General features: G+C 29.7%; 1 long non-coding RNA gene across 5 annotated transcripts in view; it reads right to left on the bottom strand.

The window, feature by feature from the left end:
- The window catches only part of LOC129958138 (uncharacterized), a 28,429-nt gene extending 15,389 nt beyond the window's left edge, over positions 1-13,040 (bottom strand). The window contains exons 1-5 of one of the 5 annotated variants that reach the window (XR_008783161.1): positions 12,776-13,040; positions 6,623-6,747; positions 6,020-6,448; positions 4,325-4,488; positions 3,306-3,394 (exon numbers count right to left, since the gene is read on the bottom strand). This is a non-coding gene — a long non-coding RNA (uncharacterized LOC129958138). The remainder of the gene's footprint in view (positions 1-3,305; positions 3,395-4,324; positions 4,489-6,019; positions 6,449-6,622; positions 6,748-12,775) is intronic. The other 4 variants (XR_008783160.1, XR_008783159.1, XR_008783163.1 and 1 more) reach the window with 4 other exon arrangements.
- Positions 13,041-16,817: the final 3,777 nt, after the last annotated feature.

Genomic DNA, 16,817 nt, shown 5'->3' with positions numbered 1-16,817 from the left:
ATGGTGGAAAAAGCGACATTGAAAACCACATAAAAACAGTTAAACACAAACGAGCAGTGTCAGCAGCAATTGCAAGTTCGAGTATGACATCATATTTTAAGAAAAAAGAATTTGAAACTGCCGAGAAGAAAATAGTTGCAGCTGAAGCTTTGTGGGCATATCATACAGTTATGCATAATCAATCTTTTCGATCAATGGACTGTACCTGTAAACTTATTAAGGCATATTTCGATGCTAAATTCACATGCTCTAGGACCAAATGCGAAGCTATAATCACCGATGTACTTGTCCCTTATGCAAATCAAATATTGGATGAAGATTTGAGAAACGTAATTTTTATATCAGTGTATTCAGACGCCTCAAATCACAAAGAAATTAAACTTATTCCTTTACTTGTCACATATTTTTATACAAGAATGGAATACAGGTAAAAATTATTGAAGTAAAGGATTTGCCAGGAGAAACGTCTGACATAGTTACCGAATATATTGTAGAGGTCTTAAAAAAAATAATTTAGAAAGCAAGATATTAGGATTTTGTGCCGACAACACCAACACTAACTTTGGAGGCATGCGAAGAGCCGGGAAAAATAATATTTTTACCAAGCTAAAAGCTACTTTGGACGGACGGGAGCTTGTGGGAATTGGTTGCTCAGCGCATATTTTAAACAATTCTATACAAACCGCTGCGGACTGCCTTTCAATTGATATACAAACTTTAATTACCAAGATTTACTTACTTTTACATTTATACTGTGCGCGTCAGTGAATTAAAAGAATTTTGTAGACATAGAATATAAAAAACTTTTGGGTTACAGTGCTACGCGGTGGTTAGCATTACGACCAGCTATTGAGCGCGTGTTGGAAATATTTCCTGCATTGAAATCGTATTTTGCGTCTAATGAAAAAACTCCGACAATTATTAAAAATTATTTTGAGAATCCTGAAACCGAATCTTGGCTTTTCTTTCTCCATAATGTGTCATCCATGTTTCATAACACGGTTTTAAAGATAGAAGGACAGGATATTTCTATGTTGGAAACAAATATCATTTATAATGACCTTAAAACCAAAGTTGCTAACAGGATAGCAAGTGTGTTTCTGCCCCTGCAAGTTCGACAAAATTTAAAAAGGCTATAAGAAGACGGCTTAGTTAAATCGAACATTTTCAAAGAAAAAGTGGTGGAATTTTACAGCACATGTTTTCAGTATCTGGAAGAATGGGAAGACCATTTTGAGGGAATCGAGAAGTTTAATTGGATTACATTAAACATGAAACCTACGCATCAAATGGTTCAAGTATGCATTGACTATTTAATTCAACATTATCCGGAAATAAATTTAATTTAAGATGAGCTCTTTGATGAAATCTGTTTCATTCAGCGCTACACCACAGATGAGAAACTTGGGCATTGGAAACAAAATTGTGTTTCTGTATCAGATAGGTAGATAGAAATTTTTAAAGCCTTTAAAGAAAATCATGTGTCCAATAATATTGGCAAATTGGTAGAGTATTGCCTCTGTATGCCAGGAACTAATGCACCGACCGAACGGGTTTTTTCTTTATTAAACAACATCTGGACTAGTGAGAAAACCCAATTGAAAGTGGAAACTTTGAAATCCTTGTTGATTGTCAAAAATAATTTAAATGCAACCTGTATGAAATTCTATGAAAATATACAGGAAAACAAAACTTTGTTAAAAGCAATTCACTCCTCAGAAAAATATAAAAAACAAACTAAATTAAATAACTATTTATGTTTTATTATGTTATTATATTAGGTATGGCTTATCATGTTATGTTATGTTTATTATGTTTTATTTTTATATTGTAAAATCATATTTTAGTTTTCACATTTCTTGTGTTCAAATAAACGCAACATTATTTGATATCTAAAAGTTTTTTATTTACTTAGGTATACAGGTTGGCCGTTGGGTGAATTTTTGATAAATATTTATAAAATTTGGGCGTGGCTGGTCAAAATTCATGTTGTCCTGGTTTCAGGTTTTAAAAAAAATGGTCACCTTAAGCAGATAAAAGATGTGGATGAAAAAAATTTTTAAAGAAAATTAATTTTTCTGCCTTATAATTGATCAAAAATTGCTACTATATGTTTTGTAAATATTAATTTAAATACTATTCAATAATTTTTTAACATCAAGAATGCACCACTGTGAAACAGGCCAACCAACTTACTGCTACCAAAATATAATATGCTATGAATTATCATGAAAGAATAAAAATACACAGGAAACATCTGAATCTCTACATATTTTTATCGAAGAAATGTGAGAATATTTAAGTGCCAAATGAATTAATATAAAAATTTGTACACACATAATATTTCAAAAGAGCAAATATTTTAATTTATGATCCACTAGTTATGAAACTAATATTCTATTAAGCCAAGAAACAAATAACACAGAATGATCTAGATAAAATGATACATTCAGTTAATAATAATATTTAATGTGTGTATATACAGTATATATAGTTAGGAATTTGTAATGTTTCCCAACACAGTACATTTAATGATAAGGAAGATAGTTTTGCAAGTAGCTCTGATGGATCAATAACCCAGCCCTGATGATAAATAATTCTAGAGACAAGAATCTTGGTGTTCCATTAGGACTAGAGTTACGTTGGGTTTTCTAGAACATTCTTTCACTTAACATGGAACCATAAGAAGCCAGGAAAAGTCAGTCAGCATTAAATCAGCTTTTGAGTTCAGCTTAAATGAGTAGTCAGTGGAGAGTAGCAGAAGATTGAGAGGCATGAATAGTCATGAGAAATCTCTCTCCAGTAGAGATCTCCAGGAATGCTTTGTGATATTACTGTTGTTTACTACCAATTTGATACCTGTGTGCTGCTGTTTACTGTAAGTGCTTTTCTTAAGTATACTTTGGCTGTGTTTTGTTGCCTGTGTGTTTTCTTGAATCAAAGTGATTTTATTTGTTATTGAGCTTGTCTGAATTTTTAACTACAGCACTGCATTAATATATAAAAACTACGGCAAATTGCATTAATATATAAAAATGAAGACAGTTCAACTTTCTTAGAATATGTAGCTAGCATAACAGAAATTTTTATACCATTATATAATTATCAATATTTCTGAAAAATCTTGATAACATTAAAAGTAACTCTATGTGCATGTTCATTTATGAAAAAGCTTTATTTAAATTGGAAAAAATAGATGTCTTTATGAAACATAATTTATAAAAATGTAGTGAGCACATTTGTGTATTTTTTAAATGATTAATATCACCTTAAAATAATAAATAAATAGAAATCTGTTAACTCACACTTTACGCAAGAAACAAACTTCTCTTTGCACACCTTTTTGTGATAATTCAGGCAATTTTACTGTAAACTGAGCTGGATCCTCTGTTAACTATAACAAAGTGTTTCAGTTACAAATTGCACTTGAAATAATAATTCAACTTTTCTTTTTTTAATTCTAAAATAATTTTTCAGGTAGATTACAGGAAAATGTAATGATATATATTTTAAAAATAGTTCATAATAAATATATATATATATATATAGTCAAAGAAAAATAGTTAATAAATACAGATATGCATTTTATTATAATGGTATAGCAGGGGGGGGGGGGCTGAGCAGGTAAACTAAGTTTTTACACGGAAAATTAATCAATAATTTTAATTTTAAAAATGTCTATGCAAAGTTGACCACATAACCCTGAAGTTAAGTTCCTGATATAAAGCAGAATATTCACATTCGGAATTTCAACTCCCATAATCTTACTGATTTTAAAACTAATTATTAAAATTAAAAGACAGCGCTTATTTTTACGTAGATAAAAAGGTAATTCTCGCAATTTATTGTAGAACATGCGTTTGATATGATTGGTTTAGAATATCTTATTATATTAATAATTTGTTTTTAAAATCAAATACTTGAAGTTTCCTTTCTTATTTTAAAAAATCAAACTTTCTCTGCTTTGCAAAAGTGCTAACAATAATGAGATAAATATGATTTTTTTTAATTAAAAAAAATATTTTTTTAGTGGGTGCCTGTAAAAACTATTGCAATCATTTTTGATTGTAGCATATTTTTAACCTCATGTACATGATAAATCATAAAAAGAATAGAGAATTTAGCAACACAACATTAATTTTTCTTACGTAGGCTGGATTATTCAATAATAAGAAAGAGTTTCATACGAAAATATATACACATGATTACAATTTTCAAAGTTAAAACATACTAAGAAATCCAAAGGGTCCTCACAATAAATAATATGCATTAAAAAAAATAACTTCGGATAGAAACTTTCAATTTTATAATTAAGACTAGAAACCTTAATTGAAATACAATCATATTTCCAGGTCTTTATGCAGAAAATCCTCAGCACATTTCAAAAATTGCTTTTCTTCTTGAAAATAATTTTCAATGCCTTGAAAATCTGATGATGGAATAAATTTACTGCTGCAATCAGATTCGCTTACAACAGATAGATGTTCCCTGATAAGATTAGAAATTGAAAGCATAGCTAAAACAAACTGATAGGGAGCAAATATTACAGAAAATACAAATAGAAAAAACATTCATTAAATAAATAATACATTAAAAAGTATAAAAATGCATATAATACTTTTGTTTATCCAATTTGCTATTTTTTTTATCATTACATTTTTAATAAAACATGACAAAAATAATTTTTCTATATAAATTTATAAATATATGAGAAAAGAAATGTAAAAATTTAAAGAAATATAAAGTTGATTTTTAAAGGATGGCAATATCAGAAGGCAACATTTTTTTTTTAAGTATCTTGGTACTAGTTAACTTAGTTTTACATAATTTATTAAAGATTTCAACAGTAAGAGTTACGATATTCTGAAAGTTTAATTGACATTAAATGAGATTCTACTCTTTATTTGCAAATCAACTCATGTAAACGAAATCTAGGATCATACACATTTGATTTATTCATACTTTAGATTCACAATCTCTTGGTAAATTGATGGCAATTTACGTTTACCTGTTTTAATTTATCTTTTATGCTTAATAAATTGTAATTTTCTTTCAAATGCAATTTCCATATGCTGTAAAGTTATTAAAATTCTATGTAAATTATCACTTAATACATAGAGGCAAGTACTTAGCTAAAGGTGTGCATTAAGTTTTGCAGGCCCAATGAATATTTTTCTTAACAAAATACAGATAAAATTAAATTTAAACCAGAAAATATGTTAGTGGTATGAAAAAAATACCATACATAAAATGCAAAAGAGTAGTTTTAAGATAAATATCGATTTTAAAATTTCATCTTTAAAAGTATTTTATGCCTGAAATCTTTAATAGAATTTTAAGGCATATTTCATTAAAAAAATTGAAAGATATAAAGGCTTAAATTGGCATTATCTTTTATGGATAACAAATGAAATTTTTTGTTGCTAAATTCAAAATAAAACTCTTTTTCAACTTTCTTCTAAGTAATTCAATATTAAAATAGAAATGTGCGCATTAGCTTCACAAGCCCTGACATCCATTTTTTCAGATAGGAACATAAGGTAAATTCTCAGTGTCTGCACTCAACTTCCAAAAGATAGCCTCAAATGAAATTGGAGTTTCCACTGAAAACTGATTTTCAATAATATATTTTTTAAACTCTTGGGCTTTGAGAGCCTGATGCATGTTTGTCCACATCAAATTAGAGAATCTACACACCAAATATTAATCAAAGTTGCACTAAAAAGGAAGTCAATTATGATAGTTATTAATATTGTTACAGAGATTAATTCGCCTAAAATCGAAAGGTATCATTGTAGTGGGTATACGTTGACAGAGTCAACAGGTCTCGATAATAAATAACGTCGTTTATTATCTTGAAGACACAGACGAGACATACACAAACAACACATCAAATAGTAATTGATAGTAAAGCTCACACAAGCACTAACAAATAGTAATTGATAGTAAAGAACCACAACAGCACACAAAGCAATCAGAGAGAACTCAACAGGAAGACAGAATCCATGTAGCTACTCACAAAGGTCTCTCCAAACATCTGCTATTCTCCACTGTCTCCTCGCTTTAGTTGTACCCAATTGCCGACTCACTTCTCCATAGACAACTCGATGCTGCTTCAATATTTGTCTCCAAGTCTTGGTGCATGGCTCAATCCACCAATCACTTGAGCTACACTCTGGCACTTGCGCTTCGCTGAACTGATCCAACTAATTCGTTGCTGACTAACTTACAACTAACTTCCGCTTGGAGTGCCGCCCTTTTATAGCTTCCAGAACAGGGCACAAAAGTTAACGAACAATCCAGTGTAGCTCGCCTCTTAGTGATCCTATCGCCAAAATTCCTGAATATTCCAGTATCATCCATTTTGCCGCCAAGCCCGGGGATCACTGATCCAGCATCCAATAGAGCTGACTGTAAAACTGTCTTTTCTCTGATGGAAGTAATCATGCTGAGAAGCAACAATATATATTCGTAAAATATCAATTACTTATATATATTTTAAAATCATTACTTATTATCATTCACACATTTTTTCTTAATATTTTTTTCCTTCTTTTCTTTTAATAATGATTTATGAATTGCTTTTATTAGAAGCAAAGGGAAGTTTTCACTAACATATTACCTCAGTTTCAGCTTGAGAGACATTCTGCACATTGTATCATACAACTTTTTTTTTTTTTTTTTTGCATCAATCAATGTTTTTTTTCACAATCTCCCTTTTCTGTCAAAAGATGAGTGTGATGAAATCTAAGGGGTAAGGATATATTAATTAACTATATTATTAAAATTGAAAAACAATGCAAATTTAGTAGGTCATTTATACAGGTTGTTGAAAAATAGCTTGAAATTCCTTTTCAGGCAGATATTATTTAAAATAATGTATAAAACAGAGTTTATTTAAGGAATAAAAAAACTCAGATTTTTTTAAATAAAAACTAGACACATTAGAAAGATTTAAAAATTCGAACTAGATTTAGAAAGAAAATAATCCATTTTTAGAATGGACAAATGCTATATATTTGGGATTCTGGAACAAACTTTACATACTGAACAACAAAGGGAAAAGTATAGTAATTCAGTCAAGATTTAAAAAGGAAAATGCAATTTTAGTCATAATTTTAAAGATAGAAAATATCGAAACTGATTTCATGCAATAGTTCAAAATGTAATAGTTTACATTGTATGTAGCATACAAACATTTGTCTCATCATTCTGAAAATACTGAAAAAAGAACACTTTTAAAATTTTAATACAAGTCAGTTTTATCAAATGACAAAGTGAAGGGAGGGGGAGGCACAATATTCCATTGATTCTCCAAAGCATAAAATAAAAATATTTATATCTCTGAATGAGTTACCGAAAAAAAATAGTTTCTTTAACTTCGAACTCATGCAAAATTTTTTTTCGATGATAAATATATTCTATATATTTCACCAACTATTTAGTTAGAAGAACTCAAATACAGATATCTGGTTAGCATTACAAGCAGTCTCAAGAATGTATAGTACGAAAATAATTGAGAGGAGTATTTTGAATGGCAGGAAACGTTAGATAGACCATATAGGCCTTTATCTACTTATACCAAGAACAGTTATGTTTTTAATTTTCAACAAAATGTATTAAAATACTGATGAAAAATTCAATCAGATCTTTGACATAGTTTTGAAAGTTACCAAAATTAAGAAATATTTCACCTGATGAATAAAAATATTGAGCTGAACTTTCTGTAAAATGCCTCGAAAGATAGTCAGTAATCAGACATAAGAATAAGTACATTTGACATTAAAAAATTCTTTCTTTAGATGATGAGTTTGCTTTTCTTATTCATGAAAGTATCACAGATATCGTCACCTTCATTTAGGCTTCATAACTGTCTCTGTATTTCCCTGTCTCCTCCCCCCCACTTTTCCTAAAGATATGTGCTATTTCTTTACATTGCCAATCATGAAAAAGAAATTTTGATTCAGTTCAAAATACTTTTTGGTAGGTTGATTAATTTATTTATAGGCTAAAGACATAAATGAATGAAATGAACAGAATGCTTTTGATTAAAATGTTAAGTACTATTCCCTTAATGCACCCCATTCATCAATAAGCTTAAAGATGTAAACTTTTTTGTGTTGTAAAAAATAAAAACATCACAAAAAAAGTTATATGCTGATGAAAAGATTTGGCACACTATCACTAAAATTTAGCAGGTTTTATATGGAATCTCCACTAACGAAACTGCACTAAAAGGTACATAAGTTTAAGATGACTTATTAGAATAAATCCCACTGAGGATTTAAATTTTGAAATAAATTATTAAATAATTTTGCATTATAAAATTCAAGTAACATATCACTTTTAAATCAGAAAATTAAAAAAAAAAGTTTTACAAAAAATAATGTGTTTTCAAATTTTATTTGCATGGTAGATATATGAAATAAATGAAAAAGTTAGAAATTGGATGTTAATGAAAAAAAAATTTCTCCATGTTCCAATGTATATTATGTTAATATATTATTTAGCATGAAATGCAATAAAATGTTAATTACAACAAAGAATAAAGGATACCATAATAATTATAAACTTGAGTCTTTCTGCCTTTCAAGATTTTCATTCATTATATGCTTGAATTAAAGAATGATGTTTCAGAAGGAATTTAAGCTCCTCTCAGAAACAAGAATATGAATAATAGATTAAAATTTAGACACGGTCATTTAAATAAAATACACTTAAAATAAAATTATAAGAAGAAATTCAAATCAACATTTAATGAGTTTTTTAAAAAAAAATTAAAAAATTCATTAATAATACAAATCATAATCCAACATTTTTAATGAGCTGAGTTATTTTAGATGATTTGAATTAAATCATTATCAGAGAGAAAATATTGAATAAAACAACAAAATGATAGCTTATGGAATAAAACAAACAAATTCATATCTAAAAAAGTATTTTTACAAATATACTGAATAAAAGTAAGGATTATTATAACAAACTATGCTCGTTACTTCTTTTTTCAAAAAATCTGAAAAAGAGATAATTACCTCTCTACTTCTTTGGAAGATTCTTCTAAAAATAAATCATCTGAATGTGCTAAGTTTTCTAAATGTACAAATTCATTAGTAGGTAAGGCTAAATATCCATAAGAGTATGTGCAATTAACTTACTGGTAAATTTTCAATACTGATATATTTTAGATTTAACCCTACAATGCAATGTGTACCAATTTGGCTGCACATTTTTATTTCCATTTATAAGCTTCACATGACTGTTTCAAGAAACAATGAGTGTTTGGAAATCCTTTTTTTAAATGTGTTTTGATAAACATTTACAGAAAACACCTATTTACGGCAAAAGTTTAACAGAATTAGATTTAAACTGGACACTTGGAAAAATATCTAGATGGCTGTAGTACGAATAATACTACCACTGAAAATGCTATCAAAATAATTTATTTCTATTGTAAAAAATATATTAGTGAAAAGGGACTTTTATTTTATTTGCAGACTTATCATAATATGATTTATGTCATTGGGATATAGTTTAATTCATAATGTAGCCAATTAGCACATTTTGTTTTATTAAAATTTCACCAGAAAAATAAACTAAATTTTAAAATAACATTTTACTAAAATTATATGCAGATATTCAGAACGCATGCATTTTTTTTCATAAAAAAATGAAAAGTCATGCATTCTAGAGTTAAATCTTGTGAGACTAACATTTTAATATAAGATAATTTGTTGCAATTTTAACAATATATCTTATATTAAAATACAATAATTTCTATTTTATTTTTCTCGTAAAATAGAAGGCCTAATAAATTTAACAGCAATATAATAATTATATGAATTAAGGAAATGATAGGGAGGGGAAAGAGTGAGAAAGAAACTAAAGTGCAAATTAACATTAAAATAGAACACAATTTTCAAAAACAACAAATAAATTTACTTAAAGGGGGGAAAAAACTCAGATTACATTTGCAAGCTCTTCAATCAACAAACATGGTTTAGCTAATAGAACTTGACCTAATAATAAAGAGGTAAATTAATATAAAAAGCAATATTACGAAAGAGAGATTAAAAATTAAATTAAAAAAAGAAAGATAGTTTCACAAATTCAACCAAAAAGGCATTAAGAAAGCTTAGTAATGCAATCATATAAAAGTGCAAAAAAAAGTTATTGTAAGTTTCCATGTTCTTTACAATGTAATAATCAGATATCAGAACAAAATATTAATATATTATACCAAATATAATGACAAAAATTATTACTTAGATTAGAAAATTACAGTTAAAAATGATTCCAGCTATTTTGTTCTAAATTAATCCTCTCTATCATGACAATCAAGCAAAAAAAATTAATTTTAAATTCTTTAAAATTCATATTAAAGTCTATTTGATACAGAAGAAATAATTTTTTCATAGAATACATGTTCTATTAATATATATATCTGTAATTCTAAAAATTGAGCCTTTTTTTGAAGAAATCATCCCTCTGCCATATATAAATACATAATTCCAAAATTAAAAATATAATAAATCTGACATTTTTAATTACCATACAAAATTATATTTATTAGTCTTGCAAATTCAGTTAGAATTCAGTTTCAATGAAATCTTGAAGATGCATTCAAGCTAAAAACTATGCATCCTAATAAACAGAGATAAATTCAGATTTGCAATGTTCAAATTTCTATAATATAATAATGTAAAAAGAAAGTACATATCAAATTGTTTTTAAAAAATACCATAAATATTCTCTGACAGCTTGTATTTAATGTCAAAAACTTTTGTCAATAAATCCCAAGATATTCTTACAAAAATAGAAACAAAAACAATTTGAATAGGAAACTGCACTAATGTCTGCAAGTAATATGGGGTAGAGGTAGAGGAAAAATACAACTATTTTAAAAATGAATAATCAAACTTTTTCTCAACTCCTGCCCCCTCCTAAATGATCTCTTCAAAGTAAAAATTGTTCAAATTAAAAAGTGAAATCATTTAAAGTACAGGATAAAGCTCATAAATACCTGGCTCCAAGCATTTATAACAAGTTAAATGCTGCTCCAAATAATGATAAATGCCATTTGTATATTAACTGCATGCCATTGATGAGATGTAGACTTAACCGTGTTATTGATGAACATAGTCAATTGACTAAGATATGTTGGGTGATTTGCTAGAATGCAATTTATATATACAAATAGCTGATAAAGTTTGATATTATTAATATTAATTAATAAAACTAGTTGAAATCTATATCCTCATACGAGACACTGTTAAGAAGCAAGATGGCAGTAAAATAAATTTATTAGGCTTGATTGTTTGGGTTGCTACATTGGAAAGAAACTCCACCATACATATCCGAAGTGATATATCAGAAGATAGTATTGAATATTTTTCTTTAAGTATGTACAAGGGCAGGTAAATCAAATTAGTAAACATCTTTTAAAAAATATATCATGCCATAAAATTTCTATCTTAAATTACACATATGTAGGCAACAGATAGTCAAATAAAAATATTGGGTATTTTAATTATTAGAAAGGGAAAAAAATGAATATCAGACAATAAAATTATTTTATTCACTGATCAAACATAAATAATCATTTCCGATCATTAGGAAAGAATTGCTGAAGATACCGTTCCAAACTTTGATGGGTAGCCTGTTTAAGCTCACTTCTTGGAAAAGATTGCATATCACAATCAAGTACAACTGCCAATGGCTCAAAAACAGTTTGTTGTTTTACATGTTCCTTAAAATCAATTGGACTTTCAGACCAAAATTCCTTTAGAAGTTGTATAAGAATAAAATCTGACCACTCCTGGTCCATTAATTTATGTAAAATGAGCCAAAGAATTTCACAAAAACCTTCCTTGGAGAGATATGTCCATAAGCATTTAGCCACATTTAAAAAAGTCGATTGATAAGGCCAAGCCAAGAAACATTGGAGAACTGTTACAGGAGAGTTTTTAATAACAATTTCTTTATAACATGTATGCAGTTGTGACAAACAAAAACGCATAACATTTGCATCAACATGATTTTTTAATGCAATCTTTAGCAAAAATGGAGGCTGCTTTTCTTCTGGCAACAAATGTAAAACATAATTTAGCATGAAAACATTGTTTTGCAAGACAAATGAATGAATCATTCTCATACTTTCAGGATTTTCTTCAAATATCTCAATCCAAATCTTAGCCACTATGTGACACTCAAGTTCTAATGGTGTAAAAGTCTTCTGCGTTGTTTTCATGCTATTCCACAAGCAATAAGCATCATCAATGAAACAATAACTGCATGCCAAAAGAAAACGTTCTTTAATACGCAAACTTTCATTTTCAATCAAAGATTTTGCTGATTTTCTTTGGTCTATTGTTCCATCAAATTTCCAAATAAATTTATGATTTTTATTGACATATGCGGCACAATCAGTCAAAATCAAGGAATAAGTGGCTTTACATTTTACAATTTGTGAGAACATAGCCATAATACAATTTTTCACTACTGTTTGCAACAGAGGTGCAACAATATGTTGTATTTTCGCTGTCACCAACTTTTCAATCGAGTTGCACACTTCAATATTTTCAGAAGAGTGAGAACATGGAGTACAACTGTCAATGAACTGTCTAATCTTTGGATTATTCAGTATAGGAATTGCTATCTGTACACTAGACATAATCTGAAGACTGGGTACAAAGTTGATATTCATGACAAAAAAAATCTATAAATAAATAACAGAATAAAATATTTATATTTATTAAGATGAGGATACTTCCCTTACTTGAACATAAACAGTGAGGGATATCGCGTAAAAGGCTGTTATCCTCTACATGCGAAAAATGGTAAAATCGTACTTCAATGCGTCTCCTTCTACGCCAAGAACAGTAGTGTTTGCGGGGAAAGATTTCAGCTATGCTCCTCGGCACTGTTCTGACGTCATTGTCAGCCATTTTCCCTCGCGTTGAACTCTGGGAATGCAAACATGGTATTGTTTATTTTTTTCTAAGTTTGACTTTTGAACCTTTGATATTTTGTTTGCACATAAACACAATAAAAAGTCTTTTAAACGGTTGTTTTGCGTTGGCTTCCTGCTGTGAGCTCTCAAAGTTTGGTTTTTATAATTAATTTTGTTTTCTCAGGCTTTTTATTTTTATCTTCCTGGCATTAAGTAAGCTCATCTGCTCTAATTTCTTGTATATATATATCATATTTATTTACTCTTTTTAAAAGCTGCAAAATCTGCACTCTGTTAAATTGAGTCACTCGACCTTTACTGTTTTGGACTTTTCCTTTGAAAATGTCATCTCAATAATGCAGGCTTCGACTAGCATTAACATGCACTTTACTTCCAACGAAAATTTCTTTAAGAGTGGAAAATCCACTAATGAACTCACTGTTCGAATTGCTCAAAGACTATAGGAAGAAATCAACATAATTGTGAACAACAGAGATGTTTCATGCAAGATCCCTCGTACAAACCCAATTCTTATCCAAGCCTATATTAGACAATACATCAGGCGGCACAGTAATATTTTGAACATGAAATTCACAAGACAAGGTAAGATTATTTTCACGACATCGGATCCCGTGAGCGTTGCACAAATCTTAAACTTGGATAAAATTCTTGATATTCCCGTTTCAACCACTGTCATTTGGGAAAAATTGACTGACAGATTTCTGATATTTGATATACCCACTCATACTTCTCTTGAAGAATTTGACGAGGAATTAACAGTAATAACGATATAGAGATCATTGAAATTAGAAGGTCTGTTAAATCTAACTCGACTCGAGACTCTTCCCCTGTTCTTTTTACAATACTCGGCACCCAGTTATCAGAATCCATTAAAATTTGGTCTACAAACCAAAAGAATCTAGAAGTTTATAGGTAAACCAAGACGATGGATGAAATGTCACAGTTTCTTGCATCCAACTAGAATTTGCACCAAACAAATCTGTCATATGTGGTGAAACACATGACGGCCAATGTCAAAGTCCCGAAAAGTGCATTAATTGCCAGGGTCCGCACTCAGCGACGTCGAAATCTTGTTCTCATTACATCGGAGAACGACTAATGCTAGAATTTAAATGTCGAAACCAACTAATTACTGGAGAGGCCAGACGCCACTTCCAGCAATTCTCAAAATAAAGTTATTCTAATGCAGTCAAAACAAATGTCTGTGAGTGATGTCGAGGAAACTGTAAACCAAAAAAATTGAAGCTAGAGTCAAAAATATCACAGAGAAATTAGAACAGCAGACAAATATGCTCATTAAATCTTTCAAAAAACTGTAGAAAAATTACTGCAAAATGTTGCTAGCTTGTTTATCAAGATGAATTAAGCAAATCCCCTGGGAGAAGAAAAACAGCAACAAAAGTTGTGACTCAAACTACGGGCATTCCGATGCAGGTGGTCCTTCAAGTTTAGCTTTAAAAAAAGGTTTTTTTTTTTTTCCTTCGTGTTTTTGCTTTTCATTTTCCTAAACGATGAAATTGCTTATCCTCCTTTTCAAAATTCGGGTTCGAATTTACGAGCCTCCTGGTTTTCGAATCCCTTTTGCTTTTTGTTCAAAGTTCAAAAGTCTCAAATTGAGGTCAATTTCTAATAATCATTTTAACTGTCTTTTTGTATGACCTTTCTGCAATGGAATTGCAGGGGAATTAAAGGGAAAAAGCTCTGACTCAATTCCTCCTTTTTCTACCTCTCCCTTTTGGGTTTTTCAAGAGACATTTCTTCCCGAAACAACTTTTTTCCTTTCCGAGCAAAATATTTTTCTGTAAACACAGACGAAATAGACTGAGATGTAGTCTTCTAATTGGCATTCCTTCTAACATGTCCGGAAGAATAATTCCCAACAATATTAGAGAAGACTTCAATCCTCCATTTGTGTATCCCGCTATTTCTGTAGGTCGGCAATCAGTCCATTTTCTCTTGCATCCTGCGTTTTTCGCAGTTTATTGTATTTATTATTGCGATTGCAGATTTTTATTGTATTATATTATTATCGTGTAACATATAGTATCAGTTCGCTGTTGTTGTTTTTTCTTTGAAAAATATTTGAATTTATTTGGAAACATCGCATTTAAATAATGATTTTAAAGAATTGCTCAGCCAGAGTGTTAACTTGGAACTTTTAACAATCGAAGTACAATTCCAGAATACCAAATTCAACATTATTAATTTATATGCTCCACAAGGTTTTGATATTGATCAAGCCAAACACTTCTTTGATTCTGTAACTTTACCTACTTTTACCGGCGATTTTAATTTGCACCACACTTTTTGCGGAGCATTCCGTTTATCGGCTCTGAGTAAGGATTTCGTTGATTGGCTAACTTATTCACATTTCATAATTCTTAATACAACTATTCCCACACACAACTCCTTAAAAACCCAGTCTATCTTAGATCTTACTCTCTGTTCATCTGATATTCATAATCAAACCTCTTGTTATATAATGGATTCAACTTTCGATAGCGATCATAACCCGATAGTTGTTAGCTGGTCAGTTATCAATCAAGTGTCAATCGCAACTGAAAAGGAATGAGGATCACACAACAAACACATGAAATTTTTAATATTGAAGGAATTACGATGAACGCAACTAAGATAATAACCCAAAATACTTCATCTATACTTATTGTCGTATAAGTCTTATCCTGCTTGGTGGAACATTTCTTGCCATAATTATAAAAATCTCAATAAGTACTTTCGAAAAAAAGCAACCGGAAACATTTCGGTGACAGATTGAATGAAACACAAAAAATTTGCAAGTCGGTTTCGTTTTCACATTAAAAAGGCGAAAAGAGAATATTGGGAAAAAATTTGCACAATATCTCTTAATCCAAAAATGTTTTTTAAAATACAAACTTTCAAATCACATAAATCCGAACTCTAAACATAACATTATTGTAAAAAACAATCACTATACTTGTGATCCCGCACATGAAAGTGAACTATCTGCAAAGAACTTTTCTAATGAAAATAAAAAATATTGAACCTATTCCCTTAGATTTCTCGGGAATAAATTCCTCCCTCAACAGCAAATTCGAAATTTGAGAACTTAAGAAAGCAATCTACAAAACTAAAAACTCTACTCCTGAGTTGAGATCATCCCAGCCATCTGGTTCAAAAATATCAACAACGATCAACTTCAAATTATTTTGAAATTGTTTCAACACCAATTTGATTAGGCTGACATCCCCAAACAATGGAAACACGCTGTAATCTTTCCGATTCCGAAACCAAACAAAGACAAAACCAAAGTTTCTTCCTATTGGCCCATCGCCCTAACCTCAGTTTTTTGCAAAGTCTTTGAATGTATACTTACTCAACGCATTACTTATTATTTAACTTGTAATAAAAAGCTCCACAATTGCTTACATGGTTTCATACCCTTCAGAGATAACCAAACTGCTATTTACAAAATTCAGGCAAAAATCACAGAAGCTCACGAAAAACAACAACACCAAAAATTAAATACTTCGTTGGTGTGAATCTTGGTATCAAAAGTGCATGTGATTCTGTCCATATTGACAGCCTTATTTTTAAATGCTTATAACTTGGTATAACATGCAATATAGCAAAGTAGTTGTTCAACTTTCTTCAACCCAGAACTTTCCAGATTCGCTGGAGGCAGTCTTTTTCTAGAATCAAAACACTGAACAGGAGCTTACCTCAGGACAGTGTTCTTTCACCTATTCTATTCGTCATCTTTATGCATGACTTCTATGAAACCATAGAATAGAAGGTGTTGTATGTATTCTCTTTGCTGATGATATCTTTGTTTTTTGTAACCACCATTCCTGGGAAATCGTTATCA

The sequence above is a fragment of the Argiope bruennichi genome, chromosome X1 (assembly GCF_947563725.1).
Source record: "Argiope bruennichi chromosome X1, qqArgBrue1.1, whole genome shotgun sequence".
NCBI lineage: Eukaryota > Metazoa > Arthropoda > Arachnida > Araneae > Araneidae > Argiope > Argiope bruennichi.
The sequence above is the reverse complement of the archived record's forward strand: the minus strand, read 5'-3'. Positions and strand labels throughout refer to the sequence as shown.